General features: G+C 32.1%; 1 long non-coding RNA gene across 2 annotated transcripts in view; it reads right to left on the bottom strand.

The window, feature by feature from the left end:
- The window catches only part of LOC134738074 (uncharacterized), a 440,002-nt gene that overhangs the window by 76,849 nt on the left and 344,062 nt on the right, over positions 1–19,091 (bottom strand). The window lies entirely within an intron of this gene.

Here is a 19,091-nt window from a genome sequence, read left to right as displayed (position 1 = left end):
TAGTAGAGACAGGGTTTCACCATATTGGCCAGGCTGGTCTCGAACTCCTGACCTCGTGATCCACCCACCTAGGTCTCCCAAAGTGCTGGGATTACAGGCATGAGCCACCACGCCCAGCAAGATTTTATATGTTTAAGTAATTTACCACAGAGTTTCTAAACCATAATACTATAGAACGTCTTAGAAGACTGCATAAGAAAAAATATAGATTATCTTGGATATGATGATGACTTTTTAGATAAATCAAAAACACCAAAAGCATAACTCATGAAAGAACGAAAACTTAAGTTAGATTTCATTAAAATTTTAAAATTCTGTTTTGCAAAATACATTATTTATAGAAGAAAACAAGAAGCCACTGACTTGGAGAAAATATTTGCAACACACATATCTGATAAAGAAAGTGTGCTCAAAATAAGAAAAGAGCCTTTTAAATTCAATAACAATGAAAAAACAAAATACCTAATTTTAAAAGGGGGACAAAAATTCTGAACTTTCATTTCACCAAAGATATATAAATAGACATAAGTTATGAAAAGATGCTCAACATCACAGCATTATGAAATTAAGTTAAAAAAATTAAAACAAATTTTACTCTATCTACACTTAAACCCCAAAACACTAGCAATTTCAAATGCTTATGAAGACATTGATCAATAGGAACTCTTTAATTACTGGTAGGAATGCAAAATGGAACAACAACTTTGGAAGACAGTTTGAAAGTTTCTTACAAAGCTTAACATAGTCATATCATATGATCAAGGAATTGTGCTCCTCATATTTACCTAAATGAGTTGAAAATTTATAGCCACACAAAAAGCTCCACACAAATGTTTATTGATGCTTGATTGATAATTACCAAGTCAAAATTAATGACAGACCAAACAATCCACACTTCTTAATAAACTGTTGGTCCAAGAGGAAGTTTTGAATATATTTAAAAAGAACAGTGAATGAAAATAAATATTTAAGTTGCCAGATTTGTGGTTTATAACTATGGTATTGCTGAGAAAAACATTTACCCCATTATGTTTATATTAGAAAAATCTACAGTAAATAATTAAGTTTCCAACTTAAGAAACTAGAAAAAAGGGCAAACTAAACCCAGATCAAGTAAAATGAAGAAAATCATAAAAATGAAAATAGAAAAAAAAATCAGAAAATAAAAATTAAACAGAAAGCCAGTTCTTTGAAAAACTCAGTAAAACTAACAAGCATTTAAGAAGACTAACAAAGATAAAAGAGACAAGACACAAATTACTAATACTAAGAATAAAATAGAGAATATAATTATGAATTGTAAATATTTAAAAAGGAATACTACAAAAAAACTTTACACATATAAATAACTTAGTAAAAAGGCATTATTTCCTAGAGAAGTATATACCATATTAACTTATTCAGTATGAAACATAAAACTGTAAAGCACTCTTACTAAGGAAATTGAATCTGTAACTAAAATTCTCTCCAAAAATGTTATCTCCAGGACCAGATAATGTGACCAAATATTTTAAAAGGTAGTAACGCTGATTGCAAGAGGTGCAAGATAAGTAAATTTGTAAAATAAAGTTTGATAGTATAAACCTGGGCATGTATCTTAGAATAGAAAAATGGATGCTTTAAAAAATAAAAGCCCTACAAAAATATTCCTGAATGTGCATTTACAATCTTAGGGGAGTTTAGTATATTCTGAACTAAAAAAATCCCTGTAATTTAAAAGGCAGACTTTATTTATTTAGAAAAACTAATACTGAGAAGATTAACAGAAAAGCAATTGAATTTAAATGAAAAATACTTGTAATATAAAGACAACGTGTGTTACATACAAAGGACTAACCCCCCAAAATAATAGAAAAAAAGGCAGGAATATGAAAATGCAAGTCATATAATAGCAAATTCAAATGACCAGCATACATATGAAAATATGCTGAAATTTACTGCTAGTCAGGGAAATACAAGTTAAGGTAAGCGTGAGATATCACATTACACATATCAGTCTGACAAAATTAAAATGAGTAATAACATCTATTGTCAACAGGAATGCAGGCTTAAAGTACTCTCCTACAATGCTAGAAGAGATGTGAATTGTTTAAAAAAACCTTACAAAGCCATCTGGCAACATCTACAAAAATTAAAACTGCATTTACACTTTGTTCCAACAATTCCATTTCTGGGAACCCATCCCTAAGAGTAAAAAACACATTTGTTTATGACAAGAGAAGTTCAAAGATGTTTATTTTCACATACTTTGCAGTCACAAAAAGAAGACTAAAAATAATAAAATATCAATTGGTCAATGCTTTTATAAAACAATTTCAAAGCATATATTGGACCATTACCAATGTATTAAAGCAATTAAACCTAGCATTGAGTGATAAATTCAGAAATGTGTACATAATAACTGTCACATTTTTGATGAGATGAGTAATGACACATATTTCCATATATATAATCAGATGACAAGACAAAGTGCGAAAGAATAAAAAACCAAAAATCTACCTGGGGGCGTACCGTATTTTATTCTGCTTCATGTTGTTGCATTTCACAGATAATGTGTTTTTTTCAAATTGAAGTTTTGAGGAAACGCTCCACCCAGCAAATCTATCAGCACCGTTTTTCTAACAGCGTGTGCACAATTTCTTTCTCTGTGTCACATTTTGGTCATGCTCACAATATTTCAAAGCTTTTCATTATTATTGTAACTTTTACGGTGACCTGTGATCGGTGGTTTTTGATGTTCCTGTTGTAATTGTTTTGGGTCAGCACAAACTGCATTCATACAAGATGGCAAATTTAATAGATAAATATTGCGTGTTCTGATGACTCCACCAACCAATCATTCCTACATTGATCTCCTTCTTCTCAGGTCTTCCTATTCCCTGAGACACAAATATTAAAATTAGGCCAATTAATAACCCTACAATGGCATCTAAGTGTTCAAATGAAAAGAAGATTCATACGTCTCTTGCTTCCTATCAAGAGCTAGAAATGATTAAGCTTAGTGAAAGCACACTGACAGCCAAGACAAGTTGGAAGCTAGGTCTCTTGCACCAGTTAGCCAAGTTGTGATTGTGAAAGAAAAGTTTTTCCAGAAAATTAGAAAAGTTTATCTAGAAAAGTAAGAAAGCAAAACAGCTTTATTGATGATATAGAGAAAGTTTTAGTAGTCTGGATAGAAGATCAAAACAGCTGCAACATTCCTTCAAGTCAAAACCTAATGGAGAGCAAAGCCCTAATTCTCTTTAATTCTGGAAGCCTGAAAAAGGTGAGGAAGCTACAGAAGAAAAGTTCAAAGCTAGCTGACTTGGCTCATCAGTTTTATGGAAATAGGCCATCTTCATAAGATAAACATGAAAAGCGAAGCAGCAAGTGTTAATGTGGAAGCTGCAGCAAGTTATCCAGAGGATCTAGCTGAGATAATTGATGAAGGTGGCTACACTATATAATAGATTTCAATGTAGAGAAAACAGCCTTCTATTGGAAGAAGATGTCAATTTAGGGCTTTCATAGCTAGAGAGGAGAAATCAATGTCTGGCTTCTATTCTTTAAATGACTGGATGACTCCCTTGTTAAGGGCTAATGTAGCTGATGACTTAATTATTTAATTTTTTTGTACGAATGTATGGGATACTTGAAAAATTCTGTCACATGTATAGTCACGTGTAGTTATCAAGTCAGAGTATTTAGGATGTCTGTCACTTGAGTACATTGCATTTTTGTTACATATAGTCACCCTACTCTGCTATCAAACACTGAATATATTCATTTTATCTTACTGTATGTTTGTACTGTTTAACCCAGTTCTCTTCATTCTCTCCCCGCCCACTCACTCATTCTTCTCAGTCTTTGTTGTCTGTGTTTCCCCTCTCTACCTTCATGTGATTCCATTCTTGAGCTCCCATGTAAAAGAGAAACATGAGGTAATTGCCTTTTTGTGGCTGGCTTAGGTCACTTAAGATAATAACCTCCAATTCCTTCCACGTTGCTGCAAATGACATGATTTTATTCTTTTTTTTGTGACTGGATATTATTCCATTGATTATATCTTCCATATGTTCTTTATTCATTAATCTGTTGATGAATGCTTAAGTTGATTCCATATCTTTGCTGTTGTGAATAGTGCTAAAGTAAACTTGTGAGTGTTGGTATCCCTTTGATATAGTGTTATTGTTTTTTTTCCTGTGGGTAAATACCCAGTTGGTGAGTTTAAGTTAAAGCCAATACTCATTTACCATTCTGAAAATTCTAGAGCCCTAAAGAATTATGCTAAATCTACTTGGTGTATGTTCTATAAATGGAACAATACAGCCTGGATGACAGCATATCTGTTTATAGCATGGTTCACTGAATATTTTAAGCCTGCTATTGAGACCTACTGCTCAGAAAGAAGTATTCTCAAAATATATTGATCATTGACAATGCACATGACCACCCAAGAACTCTAATAGAGATATACAAGAAGCTTGTTTTCATATCTGCTACCATAATATCCATTCTACAGCCCATGAAATGAGAAGTAATTTCAACTTTCAAGTCTCATTTTTTAAGAAGTATATTTTTAAGCCTATAGCTACCAGAAATACTTCTTCCTCTGATGGATCTGGCCAAAGTAAATTGAAAGTTTTCTGGAAAGTATTCACCATTCTAGATGCCATTAAGAACAGTTGTTATTCAAAGAAGACGGTCAAAATATCAACATGAACAGGAGCTTGAATGAAGTTAATTTCAACACTTAAGGATGAATTTGAATGGTTCACAACTTCAGCGGAGGAAGTAACTGCAGATGTAATGAAAATAACCAGAGAACTGGAATTAAAAATGGATCCTGAAGTTGTGACTGCCTTGCTCCAATCTCTTGATAATATTTGAAGAATCAATGAATGTTTGCTTCTTATGGATGATAAAGTGATTCTTGAAATTTACTCCTTATGAAGATGCAGTTAACATTGTGATAATGACAATCAAGTATTGAGAATGATATATAAACTTACTTGATAAAGCTGCAACAGGAATTGAGAGGACTGACTATAATTTTAAAAGTTCTACTGTGGAGAAAGTGGCATCAAAGAGCATTACATGCTACAGAGAAATCTTTCATGAAATGAGAATCAATTGATATAGCACACTTCACTTTTGTCTTCAAGAAATTGCCACAGACATCCCAGCCCTCAGAAACCACTACCCTCATCAGTCAGCAGTCATCGACATCAAGGCAAGACCCTCCACCAGCAAAAAGATCCTGACTTGCTAAAGACTCTGATAATTGTTAGCATTCTTTTAGTAATAAAGTATTTTAAAAATTAAGATATATACCTTGTTCATTTTAGATATAATATTGTGGCACACTTAATAGACACAGTATAGTGTAAACAACTTTTATATATACTGGGAAACCAAAAAAAAATGTATGCGACTCACTTTTTTGAGGTGGTTTAAAACTGAGCCACAGTATTTTTGAGGTAAGCTTATAGTTTATGTGTTAATAGGGGCTTGGGTGATTGATGCAGGTGGAGTACTGAAGGAAAGAAGGGGACGCAAGTAATAAATAAAGAGAAAACAGTGAACCAAGTGGTATGCTTCTTTAAAATATTGAAAACAATATAGCTAATGTTTACGGAAAGAGCTACGTTAGAGTTGATGTGGTTTATTGAAAGGAAGTTACTCATTTTGGTAGACAAAATGTTTCCGAACAACAGTCTGGCAGTAAACACAACATAGAACAGCTTTCTTTTAATACCAGGTTTGGTTTCCCTTGGTGACTATAGTCTTTAAATAGAAAATAACTCTTGAACAGAAGCTTAAGTCTTTGAAAAAAGATATAGTGGGTTTTCACACGCTTCTATAGATAAATCTCTAAGGTATACCTGCATCATTTTCTCAAGGTTTCTATGGTCTCCTTTGTAATTACTATATTCTAAGAAATATCCAGTGGAATTTTACTTTAAGTGGAAGTATATAGTTTGTTATAAATAAATAAATATACAGATAGATTTAGCAGACCATGAGATTTCTTTTTTTTTTCTTTTATTATTATTATTATACTTTGGGTTTTATGGTACATGTGCACAATGTGCAGGTAAGTTACATATGTATACATGTGCCATGCTGGTGCACTGCACCCACCAACTCGTCATCTAGCATTAGGTATATCTCCCAATATTTGTGTATTTAAATATTATTTTATTCAATACTATTTTAGTGCTTATTTGTAATAATGTAAGACATAATGCTTATTTTTTAAATGTCTTAATTTTGTTCAGCTAGGTAGTTTTAATTTTCAGGTTTAAGAACTAAAAGTCATTGCAATTGTAAAAACAATTCTTCAGAGGAAATAATCTATCTTCAGTGGGCACATTAAAAGCTTTTTGTGTGTTTAGAAGACTCAAGTGACCAAAGTAATAATCTTTTCAGGAATTCTTAGCTGTCCTTGACAGGAGCACATTTAATGTAATTTGCAAATATATCAAAATCTCATTTTCTAAAGCACACTTTTGCAGCTCCCATAGTAAAACCTAGAAACAGAATAAGCAATATGAGTCTTAAGAAAAGAAGCATGTTATAAATTATATTTCTACTAAAAGTCAATAACAAAAGTATGACAAAATTATATCTGTTAGAATAAGAAGACATACATAATCAAATTATAATAAAAAACTCATACGAGTATTGAGTTCACATTTTTAGGCAAACCAAATCACAATTCACCATCTGCCAACATCTAAACATTTAGGAGATAAAGACAATGGCAATCTATTCAAAACTTTTGAAATAAGTGATTTTACTTGGTAATCTGTTTGTCAAAAGGACTTATTGATAATAATAAATACAAATTCAAGTGAAAAAATCTTGTTACAGAAGATTAGTTGTAATACAAGAAAATACAATATTTCCGTTCTCCCGCCACTATGAATAGCCAACTAAAGCTGTATTGAGGTTTTACCTTTAAAGGGAGGTTTTGATTACTTTCAAAATTCAGAATTGTCCCAATCCCTTTCACCACTCTGATCCACTACTCTCATTTACATCCTTCTATGCATCCATTCTTGAATTATATTTTCAATAAGTATAATTTTGATATTTGGTAATAGATGATGTAGAATGTCATATTTTGAATGTGAAATCACCAAGCAGGAAACTTTCCCATCTTCCAACATTGTGTAAATCATACAGCCTGAAGTTTGGAATATTTCATGCATCATTACAATAAAAACATATCGGATAAGTCTGTAAACACTAATGAGCCCCTTACATCAAGATCTGAGAGCAGTAATATATAAAGATAAGTTACATGCTAAAAGATGTTATCAGGTACGAAGCAGATCTGGGAATATCTATTTTGTACAAAAGGGGTGAGTGGTCTTAGTAAAAAGGAAAGAAAGCAGTACTTTTGGTGTAGTTGAAAAATACTACAAAAGAATATTACAAAAGAAGTGTTTACACTTAACAAAAGTAAACACAACACTTTTGTGAAGTGTTTACACTTCACAAAAGTAAAAAAGTAAAAAAAAGAAAAAAGGAAGCGTTTACACTTAACAAAAGTAAATACAATCTCAACAAAAGTAAATACAATCTCATGATACATCTGCTTTTTTTGTTTTCTTCTCCAATCTTTATTTTTGGTCCAGGGGGTTCCCATGCAGGTTTGTGACATGGGTAAATTGCATGTCACAGGGGTTTGGTATATAGATATTTCATCACCCAGGTAATGGTCACAGTACCTGATAGGCAGCTTTTCAATCATCACGCTCCTCTCATCCTCCACCCTTAAGAAGTACCTGGTGTATATTGTTTCCTTCTCTGTGTCCATGAGTACTCAATGTTTAGCACCCACTTATAAACGAGAACATGTGATATTTGGTTTTCTGTTCCTGCATTAATTCTCTAAGAATGATGTCCTCCAGCATCCATATTGCTGCAAAGGGCATGATTTTGTTCTTCTTTTTGCCTGCATAGTATTCCATGGTGTATATGTACCACATTTTCTTTATCCAGTCCACCATCGATGGACATCTAGGCTGATTCCATGTCTTTGCTATTGTGAATAGGGCTGCAATGAACGTACCTGTGCATATGTATGTCTTTATGGTAGAATAACTTAGATTATTGGGATATACATGTGATAATAATAAGATTGCTATGTTAATAATAGTTGTGTTTTAAGTTCTTTGGTAAATCTCCAAGCTGCTTCCACATCAGCTTTTGTTTCTCAGTAAAATTATTAAAAATATATAATTCATGATATAAAAGCTATGATATAAGAAAATTAATGAGATGATGACAAAATACTTATAATTCAGGAAAAGGTAAAGAATTCATGAAAACTAAAATAGAAAATTAAAACAGTATTTGAAGTAGTAAACAGCAAAAGTGGCCAAGTGAAGAAGTTTGAAAAAAAATAGAAATGTAAAATAAAGAGAATTATGTTATTGAAATAAAAATATTTTATTTTATAAATATACACTTCAAACATTTCTGATTTCTAGCACCCAGAAAACACCAATGTTGCCATTGAAAGCAACCACTAAATTATCGTATTTACCAATTCTCGATATTTTATGTAAGTAGCATCATAAAATATATCTCTTTCATTTCTCACTTTTTAAACTTAATGTCATTTGTTCAAGGTTCATATATACAAATATGATTAATGTTAACATTTTTAATTTTCAGTGATGAGTTATTTTCATCTTAAAATAATTGGAAGAAATAACTATGACTTTAAAAATCTCAAGTATAAAAACTTAAACACTGCATATAAAAACTGTCATATGTTAGATATTTAATGTAAATAGAAATTCTAGTTTTAAATAGCAAATAACAAATGTAAAATTTATTAATAGCTGGTATGTAAAATCCCAGAGAATGATAAAATAGAGGAATAAATATGAACTTTAAGTATACCTTTAGCTTTCAAAGGGAAAGTTATTTGATACTGTCAGTGAAATAACCTATTAACGATTTTGAAAATGTTAAAAGTTGTTTTCTTTTCAGAGGAAACATTAGATAATCTATTTATATATAACAGCATTAATTATTGACATATATCGCTATAGAAAAAATAAATGGTAAAACAGAGAAAAGGAATAATTTTTTTAAAAAAATAGAATACTGGCCGGGCGCGGTGGCTTATGTCTGTAATCTCAGCACTTTGGGAGGCCGAGGCGGGTGGATCACGAGGTCAGGAGATCAAGACCATCCTGGCTAACATAGTGAAACCCCGTCTCTACTAAAAAAATACAAAAAATTAGCCAGGCATGTTGGCACGCGCCTGTAGTCCCAGCTACTCGGGAGGCTGAGGCAGGAGAATGGCCTGAACCCGGGAGGCGGAGCTTGCAGTGAGCAGCGATAGCGCCACTGCACTCCAGCCTGGGCAACAGAGCGAGACACCGTCTCAAAAAAAAAAAATAAATACAATACCAGGAAACATTAAAAATTTAATTGGACCATCCTGGTTAACACGGTGAAACCCTGTCTCTACTAAAAATACAAAAAGTTAGCCAGGCATGGAGGCAAGCACCTTTAGTCCCAGCTACCCAGGAGGCTGAGTCGGGAGAATCACTTGAACTCCGGAGGTAGAGGTTGCAGTGAGCTGAGATTGTGCCACTGCACTACAGCCTGGGCAACAGAGCGAGACTCCATCTCAAAAATATTAATAATAGTAATAATTGGAAAATATAAAATATTTCAACAATATCAATAAACTGTTTCCATTTTTAAAAAGTGGGTAAAAACAAAACAGACAAAAGCAAAAGCACATCACAACGAAATAAAAGTTTCAACCAAAAATTATTTACCATAATTTTTTGGATGTTCAAATGGAATATCAATCTCAGCGGATCAAAAACTTAACTCATAATTGCCTTCCAAAATATGCTCGTTTCTCTGTCTGAGTTAGAATGGCAACAGCTTTTGACTAGTAACTAACAATTTTGTTAGACTCATCCTTGATGCTATCTTACTATATACTCCCAAGTCAATAAATAGCAGTTTTCTTAAAGATGTCTCAAAAATGTTAAGATCTCTTTTTTTCTATAACCACATTTCTAAAATTTAGGCTATCATCATCACTCACCTTGAATACCACAGAATGCCATGATCAGTCTCTTCACTTTTTGGCTTGTTCCATTTTAATCATTTTACCAAAGCAATTCTGGTGGAATTTAATCAAGTCCAATAACTTCACTTATTATGGTAAACCATAATACTAGTTTCTAACTGATTTTATATTGATCCATACAGTTAACCATAAGTTGAAACAATTTGTAAAAACTTGTGTTTTCTTGCATGTTCTGCCATGCATCACAACAGTGTCCCAAAATACTTTTGTTTCCTCCCTCCCTTTCTCTTTATTCTTATATCATGCTGAACTTCTGGGCCATCACATATGCCAGTCACCTCTGGGTTGTCATATATGATGTTCCTTCTTTTTTATTTTTGTATTTTTATTAATAACTATTATGGGTATATATAATAGTTGTACATATGTATGGCACACGTGATGTTTTGATATAGGCATAGAAGGTGTAATGACAAAATCAGGGTAATTGAGTTATCCATCACCTTAAACATTTATCATTTTTTTGTGCTAAGAACATTCTAATTTCACTCTTCTAGTTATTTTAAAAACATACAGTAAATCATTACAATCACACCATCGTGCTACCAAATATGAGATCTTATTTATTCTATCTAACTGTATTTTTGTACTTATTAACCATCCCCTTTTCACTCTCCTACTATCTTTTTCTAATATTCTAGATTCACCTAGTTAAATTCTCCTTATCTTCTACCACTAAAGTTGCAGACTTTCGGATGCAAACACAAAGCCACTTTCTTTTCTACCAAATGTCATTTAAATCCCTAGATCACAGCATATGTATTTCCTTATGTATATTCTTGGACACAACTTATGTAGTTATGAAGTTCAGAGACACTTCTCTCTATGCTGTGTATCATTGTATCACCTCAGGAGTTTGAGCAATGTTTGGCATACTGGTCATACGGTAAATATTAATCAAAATTGTACCTCAACTTCCGTAATTCTTACAGTCAATTTCCTCTATAAATAATTAGCACTTCAAATGCTTTCCATTATCTTCAAAACAAAGATTTCTCTCATCACCCTAAAAACTCTTAATAAATAGCGTTACATCTTACTTCATGTGAAATTAAAAATATATCTCAACTTCTAACATACTGATTCTTCTCTTTCTCGGTCCTGTAACAATACAGGTGTTACTGCTTAATTTCTTCTCCTACACTTGGCATTACTTGTCATTCCAGCTTGTTAGACCTGACCTTAATTTATTTTAATTTTTCTCACTAATATCCTTCACAACCATAATTTCAATGAAATAGCATATTTCTTTCTGCCAATTATACATCTTATTTTGATATTAGTCTCCCTCTAGCACCTGTTATCTTTCCTTTTCCTCAAAAATTTTCAGAAATCACTACTTGCACACATGCTCTCTAATTCTAGGGGTTTATTTTTTATTCAACCTTCCACATTTAATTGCTAAATTTGCAATTAGCGTCTGGAAATACAATCTAGTCGGTAATTTTTTTAGTCTCTGCACCTAAGTTGTAGGTACTTGTTATATTGATCATTGATCTTTCTTCACTGAAATACTTTCTACCAAATTTCTGTGTAAGTACATTTATTCTTTTCCTCTGAAAGTTCGAATTATCCTTACTATGTACTTAATTTCTCTTCTCCTCATCTTAAAAAGTCTTAATGCACTTTCCTTGTTTATCTTTTCTTCTCATTCTAAACACTTCCCTTGGTGAATATGCTTAAAACCCACAGCTTTCATTTTACTGTCTTTTTGCTGACAGGTTGCCAAATTGATATCTCTACAACAGATTCCAAAGGAGACTCTATTTTTTTCTTATTTTTAAATTATTTTGGGATATTCTACTTTTAAATATCTCTTTAACTAACCATTTCTCTCATCTCCATGATTCATACTGGATTAGGAGCCACTAACTTTCAACTGCATTACTGAGTCATACTAATCCCCGTAACAGTGTGCTACCTCAATATTCTTCCAAATTGGTTTTAATTGCATAGGTTAAATTAATTTATTTTGCTTACTACTTTAGAACTGTGAAGGGACATGATATCTATTAATGTTATATTGAAATATACAAACTTATATTAAGCAAAATGAAAACATAAGTATCAGGGTGACATATTTTTCCTGTTTCTACTTCTCTCGTATTAGGAATTTGACCATCGTGAAATTGCTGCTTGCTAAGCGTAACATTTTTTAAAAGATTAAATGGGACCATGTATTTAATGTATTTTTGAAAAGTGTAAAATCTTTCACAAGATACAGTCTGTTTTAACTTAAAGCAAGAAAAAATATAAAAGTTTTATGCTAGTTATAATCTTCCAAACATGAATTTGTGTTCTATTTTCCTAGCAATCTAATCTGCATCAACCATTTGTTTCTAATTACATGCAGTCTATTCGTTTGTAAGCAGGACTCCTGAGCATTATTAAGGATTTTCATCATTTTGGTAAGTATCTCATTTCTGCGTATGGTCAGAGCAATTTCAATTAGGGTGTTCTAGACGTGTAACAGGGCAAGTCGTCATGGGTACCCATTGTAACAAATGTCCCTCCATTTATAGTAGGAATATATACTGTAAACACTGTAGTCAGTTGTTGTATTACTATGATAGCTATTACTGTGATAGTTCCAAAATGTGTGTCTTCTATGTGGAATCCAGATAATAAAAGACCTTTAAATTTTAGGCATTATGAATTTAAAAACACTCATCAAATTTCAAATATAAAATTAAATATTATCATGTTAAACAATGATATTAACAAGGATAAAAAAGCATAGTGTCAAAAATCATGATAAAAAACATATGATGTTTGAACATTTGAATAAGGAAGCAGAGGATCAGAGGAATGGTAAAGAAGGGGTAAGTCATTAGTATTAAAACTAAGTTTACAAACATGATACAATATAGAGGTAACCTGTAACGTAAGGTATATTTTCATTTTCAAGTTGTAAAACTTAGGAAATTACACCCCTCCATAAAATATATTTGCATAAATTGATAAAGGAAATTCACAAATATGAGCACATCTATTTTTGTAAGAATGTCCATTATTGTAAAAATCACTATAGACATTAGCCTTGCTTTGACAAAGTTAAAAAAATCCATATCCTGAGAGCTGTTCCAGCAATGCAGAAGCCTTTCAGCATAGAGTGGTTATCTCAGCTCACACGGCTGATAGCTCTGCTAGTGTTGAAAAGCTAGTGCTGGGAAGACAAAAAAAATGTAGCAGTCTTGAAGCTTCAACCCCACTGGCAAATAGAAGCCAATTTTGTGAAAATGCACTAGGAGAAAAGATTCCAGGTAGTAAGTAGGGAATGTCTTACCTTCACACAAGTACATTTTATAGAGACAACATAGAAAGCTGTGTACATTGTCCTTCTTTTGTTCCATCTCTGGATCCTAGACATCTACACTGAGTTATACCTTTAATAAATTGACAATATTACCATTTGATTGATTATTCTGACAATAAATATGGTTTTGCTACTTCTTTTGTGATCCACCCACAAACTATGCAGGATTCCTTGTTGTTGACTAATGGCACACATTCTTATTAAGAGTTCTGAAGGAAGAAATATAAAAGAATGTCAAATGATTCATCATCACATTATCAGCCAGCTGTCTGTCACTTATGTTCAGGGACAGTATTTTTATCTCCTAACATTTGAAACTTTTAAAAGACAGCTGAAATTTTGTTCCCAAATGTGTAAAAACATCTTAAAAAATGAGTTGTCATGTATTATTATCTATTCCTTCTCCATGGCCATTTTAATAAACCCATCAATATTTATTGAGCACACATTATCAGCCTAGTTCTAACCTAGAAATCTTTAGAGACGCATAAGAAACATAATACCATGTCCTTGATTTTCAAAACGTAACTTTCATCTCAAGGACAACATGGGTCATCAAGCAATAGAACATGAGTACTAAGCATTAGAATGATTAAAATAAATATATCTAAGAACACAGCAGAGAAAAAGCAATAAACCCTGGAATAGTTAAGTTGAAAAGGTCAGTGATAGAAGGAAATGTGAGCATGAACTTGAAAAATGGTTATAATTTAAAGATGAGTGTGTCCCATGGGTTGATATTTTAGGTTGGGGGAACATTAAAGGCAAGGTGATTAGCATAAATTCAAATAAAAATTAACTATTTACTGCATAAATAGTACGTACAAGCTCCAAGACACAACACAAGGGAGAGGTACAGGCCCTGTGTACTGAGAACATACAGGAAAAATATTTTAGTGTGGTCATCAAAGCATTATAGTTCAGTAAGTAAAATGGACTATAAAACACAACATACAGGAACTAACACAGAGTAAGGAAGAAAGGAAAATCTTCCAGTAATGTAAGAAAAAAATAGATGATTTACTGGATGACTATATGTTCTCTCAAAATTATTGGTGTCAATTTCATGCAGTAAACACAATTACAAAGGCAGAATGCTCTGCCAGTGCGTGAGAGATGAAGGTCATCAGGAAGGCAAAACTGGATCTCAGAGCATTAAGGGTGTTGTGGGAATGGAGTACGCAGTAAAGGGTAAGAGCTAGTGACCAGGTGATAAAACCATTTAATGTCATGGTAAAGTATTTCAATTTTATTTTTAAGACACTTGAGAGTCCTTGAAGGATTTTTATGAGAGGAATGATATTTTCATTTTGAAGATGAATCATGCTTTTTTTTTTGCTTCTGTATTCCAAATATTCTTTTCCTATACTCTTTTTATGCATGATCTCAAGGAATTATGGATATCGAATTAGCATTGTTAAATTATTCTTCCATTATTACTGTGGACACCGTCAGTGTACAAAATGAGTAGGAAAGAGGAATTTTAACGTCTTCTTTGGAAAGCTAACAACCAATTAGAGGATATAAATGATATGCATACAGCATTGAAGAATGTTTAAGATAGGATAAAGAGACTTCTTTGTAGATTGTGAAATAAAAGTGTAAAGATGATATAAAAAGAAGGTGAAGACAAACAAACACTTATAATATCAATTTCTTTATGAATTTTATAGAGCCTGCCCAATTCAGAAGTTCACACTTAAGTTCATTAGCAACTTTATTCATATAATTATTTTTCACTGTGAGTGAAAACTTTCTTACAAAAACAGCAAGCATATCTAAAACAATATTGTGTTTCCTTTAACAAAAACATTATTCTAGCAAATAATTTGCACTTAACGTGGTGCAGGTGCCAGAGTTTTTGTGCTGTTGACGATGATTCACAGAGCTTAAACACTTTTTATACAGTAAGTTTAGGTTTATTGTCAGTATAGCTTTGATATTTCCACAAAAATATTTTATATGTTCTTCAACAATTCTGACACTGATATTTCAGCCCATAATTTTTCTGAAGTTCTAAGCTATTTTTTTAGAAATGTAAAAAATATTTATCATTGTCAAATGAGTATAAAATAGTATTAATTAATAGATGTGTTTGTTTTTTATTTAGGATACTGCCATTTACTTCTTTCAGCCCCCATATTTTCTTGTTAACCACTTTATTCTTTTCTTTAGCCTGAATTAAAGGTTTCCCTATGTTTGGATAGATAGTAATCTGGTAAACAGGCAGGCTAGCTACACTACACTTGGACATATATTTTCATGTGAGCCATAGAAAATAAACCTTAGCTTTGAAAAATGGCCAGTGTGAATTTTTTTTTATTATTATACTTTAAGTTTTAGGGTACATGTGCACAACGTGCAGGTTTGTTACATATGTATACGTGTGCCATGTTGGGGTGCTGCACCCATTAACTCATCATTTAGCATTAGGTATATCTCCTAATGCTATCCCTCCCCCCTTCCCCCATCACTGGCCATCAGAGAAATGCAAATCAAAACCACAATGAGATACCATCTCACACCAGTTAGAATGGCGATCATTCAAAAGTCAGGAAACGACAGGTGCTGGAGAGGATGTGGAAAAATAGGAACACTTTTACACTGTTGGTGGGACTATAAACTAGTTCAACCATTGTGGAAGTCGGTGTGGCGATTCCTCAGGGATCTGGAACTAGAAATACCATTTGACCCAGCCATCCCATTACTGGGTATATACCCAAAGGATTATAAATCATGCTGCTATAAAGACACATGCACACATATGTTTATTGTGGCACTATTCACAATAGCAAAGACTTGGAACCAACCCAAATGTCCAACAATGATAGACTGGATTAAGAAAATGTGGCACATATACACCATGGAATACTATGCAGCCATAAAAAGTGATGAGTTCATGTCCTTTGTAGGGACATGGATGAAGCTGGAAACCATCATTCTCAGCAAACTATCGCAAGGACAAAAAACCAAACACCGCATGTTCTCAATGATAGTTGGGAATTGAACAGTGAGAACACATGGACACAGGAAGGGGAACATCACACACCGGGGACAGTTCTAAGCTATTTAAATAAGAAGCTGAGGGAAAAGGTAATACAAACAATATAAAAATCACTTCAACTAGGCACCCACTTACTACTCATAGTAATGTTGAGAATCTCAAAAAGACCTGGTGAAAAACATAGGGTACATGTTCACATTGCTTCAGGAAAATACACAGATTTGGCAAAAGACTAAGCTAATGCCAATGACATGTAAATTAACATTGGCTTTTCACATGTTTCTACTTAATATCAGAGACAAGAAATTAAATAGGAGGAGTGCAGAAGTAGACATTTCTCATCGAGATAGCTTTAGAAGGAGAAGCCAAACATAGGGTTTTATGTATATTTGTCCTCCCTGCAAGATCTAGACTGCCAACACTGAGCCTCATAGGCTAGTCAGCTGGGTAAATAAAAAATGTGCCGTGTTGTGATACTATCTTCACAATTAAGAATACCACTATATTGCATTGTATTTATGTCATCCCTTCTTTCTCATAAAAAATAAACAAAATGTTTTGCCTTTACTTATTAAATAATTTTTTCTTTAAAATATGAAAGAGCTGATTGAAAAGCTAGCTATCTCTATATCAATACATACATGCATATTTAGAAATAATACATGTTAATTTACAAGTATTTCCAGATTATAATATATTGCCTCTATATTCTTCTTAAAGAATTTTAACAAGTTATTCACAATTGCTGAAAAACATATCATGATAAATATATTTTCTCAAATGTTAAATATTAATTTCTATTTAAAATGACTGTGAAAACAAAAATCTTTATATTTTTGAATAAGAAATTTTCAGGAAACATTTTAATTAAGAAAATCAATTGACATAAAACTTGCCTACAAATAGGAAAAGTACCTATAATACATCATAAAGATGAAATTTTAACCAAATATAGTGTTAGAATCTATGATTTCCATACATTTTAGGATGATATATAAATCTTATCCTTTGTTTTATAGAGACCAGTTTATTCACACTGAGCAACACATTTTTCATTTGAGAGTAAACATCTCCCTCTTCTGGAATTTGTATTAAATTCAGGAATCAAAAGATTTTATTTAAAAAGCTTAACAATTTCAGTTCACCATGTACATATATTTGAAAGCTTATCAATAGGTTTTATATATAGTAATTGCTCATCAGAGCTTTCAAATTCTATGCAATATAGATTTTATTCATTTAACATTTTTTGCTCATTAATTATAATTTTACTCTTTATTGTTATCTTAAAAGTTTAAGTGAGCAATTCAAATAAGATTTACTAATAATTAGGAATATATGCTAATAAACAGTACATATTTATTTTTATATCTAATGTCATATGTGTGCACTTTGAATTTCGTTCACCTTCATGGTTTTCAGTGAGTTTTTTTGTTATGTTTATTCAGAAAAAGCTCACCCATTAAGTCACAATGAAAATAAATATAGAAGTAATTTTTAAAGTAAACTTAAATACAAAATAATCAAAATACTAAGAACTTTTTTTTCATTTCCCTACCCAAAATTTCAAGACCTCTCAAATATAGCATATATAAAAACATGGCTTTGAGATCTACCTTTTTCATGTTTTAAAATTTTTACTTCTTTAACCCAAAACTGCATGTATTAAAAATAATGAATAGAGCATTTAAAATAAAAATCTGCAAAATCATCCTCAGAAGCCTTAAGAAAACATATTTTTGATATATAATCATAGACTTTCCTAATAATTTCAAAAGATTTATGGGGTAATAAAATCCAAAATCTGTTAAAATATTTTAAAAATTCTTATCAGAAACAACTTTTGTTGCTCTCTTAATTACCATGTGATGACCTGCATCAAAATCATATATCTTATAAAATTATACACACGTATTCTTATTCTATAAAAACATTGGCATATAAACCTGCAAATAAAGATATCCAAAGTGATACCGTTGTTCTAATGTTAAAGAAACTTTAAAGTATATTTTCTATTGACCAAATAGAAGTGAAAGAAGACATGACTAATTATATTGTTAGGAAATTTGTTTTGGAAACATGTTAAAAAATTATTTGTAATAATTCTTACTACTCATTTTGCTGTCACCTGAAACAGCCAAACATTTTTTTCAGCAAAAGGAAAATAACAAAACTAATAAACTACAGATTAGCCATCACATACTATAATAAACTGTAATTCCACAATCACAGAAGCAATAACACACAATAAGTCAGATTGGTTTGCTCTAACGTTCTTACTCCGAAGCTATTAAGCTTACCTACCATTGGGACAATTTTATCAGTAGATATAGATATTGGGTGTCTTTTGATCCTGTTTTCTCAGTTTGTGTCACTAGTTTAGCAGATGGCAATGAGATAGCTCCAGCCATAGACGAAGCAAGAGGAAAACTCTTTCCTAGTAGAAATGCTTATCTTTGTTCCAAGCTTCTCAATTAATTCCTGAAGAGGTGTCAACTCATCCTTATCAGCAGATTGAGCTCTTAAACAAAGAAAATTAAGTACTTAAGAAAGTGTTGAAGTGGGCTTCCTCTGCTTTTGCATCACAGAATCAATGAGCTGCTGATAAATACAGGTATAAACTCTAAACAAACACTTGAGAATAAATAGACTTT

This window comes from Pongo pygmaeus, chromosome 14 (genome assembly GCF_028885625.2).
Source record: "Pongo pygmaeus isolate AG05252 chromosome 14, NHGRI_mPonPyg2-v2.0_pri, whole genome shotgun sequence".
NCBI classification, from domain to species: Eukaryota; Metazoa; Chordata; class Mammalia; order Primates; family Hominidae; genus Pongo; species Pongo pygmaeus.
The sequence above is the reverse complement of the archived record's forward strand: the minus strand, read 5'-3'. Positions and strand labels throughout refer to the sequence as shown.